Source organism: Ricinus communis, chromosome 2 (genome assembly GCF_019578655.1).
Source record: "Ricinus communis isolate WT05 ecotype wild-type chromosome 2, ASM1957865v1, whole genome shotgun sequence".
In the NCBI taxonomy this organism is placed as follows: domain Eukaryota; kingdom Viridiplantae; phylum Streptophyta; class Magnoliopsida; order Malpighiales; family Euphorbiaceae; genus Ricinus; species Ricinus communis.
In genome coordinates this window covers 29,737,235-29,741,638 of record NC_063257.1, presented here as the reverse complement: position 1 = coordinate 29,741,638, position 4,404 = coordinate 29,737,235, and positions in this window count along the sequence as shown.

Sequence of the window (4,404 nt, the reverse complement as noted above, 5' to 3'; positions counted from 1 at the left end):
CTCACATGGAAGACATTGTGGATCTTCAACTTTGAGGGAAGTTGGAGTTGGTAGGCAGCAGCACCAACACGCTTCATAATCGGAAAAAGGGCCTTCGTGTCGCCTTACCAAGCCTTTGTGCACTTGGCGAAGGGACTTGAATTGATTAGGTAGTAGCTTCACCATCACCAAATCGGCAACGTTGTATTCCTTGGGGCATCTCTTTACGTCACCCCACTTTTTCAGGCGTTTTGTTACCTTGTCAAGGCATGCCCTTGTGATGTCTGCCTCTTCGTGCCATTCCCTCGCAAATTTATAGGCAGAAGGGTTGACTCCTCTATGGTTAGCAGCAATAACATTTAGCGTCAAAGGCTGCTATCCCATGATGACTTCAAAGGGACTCTTGCCTATGGACTCGCTTCGTTAGAGGTTATACGAGAATTGGGCTACGTCAAGTAGCTTTGCCCAATCTCGCTGGTGGGCACTAACGTAGTGCCCTAAGTAGAGTTCCAGCAAGGCATTAATCCTCTCAGTTTGCTCGTCGCTTTGCGGATAAAAGCTTATGGAAAAGTTTAGGTCTGTGCCAAACAACTTGAACAACTCTCGCTAAAACTTGTCGGTGAATCGAGGGTCTCTATCACTAATTATGCTCTTTGGCAAGCCCTATAGCTTCACAACATTTTTGAAGAAGAAGTGAGTTGCCTCGTCCACTTTGCAATCCACCGGGGCAGGGATAAAAGTAGCATACTTGCTAAATCTATCCACAACAATCATAATGTTACCAAACCCTTCAGATTTTGGCAAGGCCACGATGAAGTCCATCGAGACATTTTCCCAAGGTCTTTCAGTAATGGGAAAAGGTTCAAGAAGGCCAGCAGGCTGTTGTTGTTCCACTTTGTCTTGTTGGCATATAAGGCAAGTTCGTACATAGGCCTCTATATCATCTTTAAGTTGCAGCCAATAGTAGCTTTGATGGACTAGTGCAAGTGTGCGAGCCATACTGGGGTGTCCAGCCCACAAGGAGTCATGACACTCATTTAAGATTTCTCTTCACAAGTTTTCCCACTTTGGTATATAGACTCGATTGTCAACAGTGAGGAGAAGGCTATCTTTCTCCCAAAAGCATCGAGTTTTTCCCTTAATAGCAGCTTGATAATACTCTTGGCCAAGGTGTCTTGCTGCATTCCTTCCTTAATACGGCCAAGGAAGTCACTCTTTAGCGTGTTAGCAGTAATGGTAGCCAACTCCGCTTTTCTACTTAGCGCATTAACAACAACGTTGGTTTTGCCTGGCTTGTATTCAAGCTTGTAATCGAATTCAACCAAGAAGTCTTGCTAATGAGCTTGCTTAGGACTCAACTTCTTTTGAGTCTGGAAATAGCTCGTAGCCACATTATCTGTCAGAATCGTGAACTTGCTACCAAGCAAGTAATGTCTCCATGTGCACAAGCAATAGACGACATCAATCATTTCCTTCTTTTGGACAGTATACCGTCTCTCCGTTTCATTGAGCTTGCAACTTTCTTAGGTAATGGGATGCCTATCTTGCATGAGAGCGCCTCCAATGGCATAGTCTGAACCATCCGTGTGCACCTCAAACAGCTTCCCATGGTCAGGCAGCATCATGACGAGCTCTTTTGACATGGCTTCTTTCAAGGCTTCAAATGCAGCTTGGCATTCCTCACCCCAACTCTATGTCTTTATTTTTCTTAAGTAGGTCTGTTAATGGGGCGGCAATGGCAGAATAGCCTTTGATATATCGCCGATAGTAGTATACCAACCCGAGAAAAGATCGTAATTCAAGCACTTTAGAAGGAAGTTGCCATTCTTGGATGGCTTGGACTTTCTCTGGGTCCATCATTAGCCTGCCATCCTTGATTCGATGGCCAAGGAACTCCACTTCTTGTTTCACGAATGAGCATTTCTCCCGCTTCACGTACACCTCATGTTCGCGAAGCACTTGGAAGACTTGCTTGAGGTGTTATATATGCTCCCCAAGGTTGTTGCTATGCACAACAATGTCGTCCAAATAAACAACCACGAACTTGTCAAGGAAAGGATGGAGTACCTTATTCATGAGCGTACAAAAGGTGACAGGGGCATTTGTAAGGCCGAAGGGCATGACCAAGAACTCAAAAGCTCTATATCGCATCACACATGTTGTCTTCGGCACATCACCAAGTGCAATATGGACTTGGTAGTAAGCAGACCGCAAGTCCAGCTTTGAAAAGTACCTAGCCTTCCCCAATTGATTGAATAAGTCGGCTATCAAGGGGATTGGGCATTTGTTCTTAATACTGATCTTGTTCAATGCCCGATAGTCTATGCGCATGCGCAGCGAACCATCCTTCTTCCTTTAAAAGAGGATTGGTGCACCATATGGGGCCTTTGATGGCTGGATGAAGCCTGAATCAAGTAAGTCTTTAAGATGTTTCCTTAATTCAGCAATCTCCGGAGGTGCCATGCGATAGGGTGCCATAGTAAGAGGCTTAGCACCGGGCTCAAGCTCAATGTGGTGATCCATATCTCGCTTTAGTGTCAATTTCTTCGGCAGCTTGGATGGCATTACGTCCTTGTATTCGTCAAGGACTGATTCAATAGATTGTGGCAAAGGCGGGGCAGATGCTTAACATCGTCCTCATCGTTGAGCTCTTTCATGGTTGCAACATAACACTTCCTATTCTTGAGACCCCGCTTGAATTGCAAGGCAGAAATCATAGCAGGTTTAGGTTTTGCCATACTTTTTAAGGGGATCACTTGAAGCTTGAAAGTGTCGAGGATCAATAGAGAGCTCATAGAAGGGACCGGAATGGCATAGGCCTTATAGAAGAATGCTAGACCAAAGACAACTTTAAAATCATCCATAGGCACAACAGTAAAGGCTAGCATACCTTGCCATTCGCCCATTTGCACCTTCACACTTTCCGTAATGCTATACATAGGCTTTGCCTCCGAGTTGACAGCCTTAATCATGCCGAATCCCTTGGACAGTTTCAAGCCTAGGCGCTTCACCTCGTGCACATCCATGAAGTTGTGCATAGCACTCGTGTCAAGCATAGGGCAAGCAGCTTTACCTTAAATGGCAGCATCAACATAGAGCATGCCTCTTTCCTTGGAGACTGAATGAGAGAGAAGCTTTGATAATGCACGTAAGTGTTGTAAACAACCCATGCCAGCTTGGGATTCTTCTTGGCATTTATCCTTATTAAACTCTGCCACAGTGGCATTCATGGTCTTAAATTTCGACAGTCCCTCACCCAATGTGGACTGTCGCAAATGAAGCAGGGCTTGGGCGGTTTAGAGGCAGTAGTTTTATTTTTGTATGATGAGCCTTTATCATGCTTTGAGTCCATCAAAGGACTTATGGTAGCCACTTTCCTTCCCTTTGTTGAAGTCCCTCTTTTAGCCTCCCCCACTCTTAGAAAAGCTAGGTTTCTTGCCCTTATCTTAAGTGGAGTAGTCCTTGAGGTTCTCCACAGCAGGAATTGCTTCATCAAGGGTCTATACTCCACGTCGTTCAAGCTCCATCTTCACTCAATCTTTCAACCTATCCTTGAAATCAAAGAGGAGTTGATTGTCGGTCAAGTCTGGAATCTCTAACATAAGAGTCGTGAACTCCTTGACATAATCGGCAATGCTTTCCGTTTACCTCAGCCTACGTAGCCTACTTCATACCTCATCATTGGCATTGTGAGGCACAAATTGTTTGCGGAGTTCAGTCTTAAACTGCTCCCATGTGTTGATAATGCAAAGCCCCTTCTTTCTTTTAGAATGCTTCCTTCTCCACCATAGTTGGGCGGAATCCCTCAAAAAGATGGAAGTACTGCTAATCTTTGAAAACTCATCCATGAAATTCATTGCCTCATAATATTGTTCAAGACCGAACAAGAAATTTTCCACCGTAGTGGCATTGCGCATGCCATTGTACATGGCAGGCTTAGAGACTTTTTATTCATGAGAGGCAGCAGAACTAGTAGTGGCAGCAGTGCTTGTCGAGGGTGGACTACCTCGACGAAGAACATCCATCTCCCTACGAAGCTCCTTTAGTTCATCTTATAGGGACTTTTGTTGATTAGCAAACTCCTCTCTTGGGGAGCGTAGTTTCCCCTAAAGGCTTTGCCAAGGTCTTCGATCATGACCTTGGCTGCCTTCATGATTTACATGTTCTCATGGATGAGGTTGTCAACCTGATCGCTAAGTTCGCCAATTGTCGAAGTTACGCTAACCGAGTCTTTCTCAAGGCTAGCAACTCTGGACTCCATAGGCTCACACGTTGGAGCCTTGGATTTGCTTTGTTTGGGTTGTGACCGTTGTTCCTCACGCCCACGGGTCTGCTCAGTGCGTTGCTCTTCCATCGAAGCAGTGATAGTTCCTTCCTCGCTTGCCATTACTCGTATCAATCAACCAGCGGTACCTAGGATTTAGA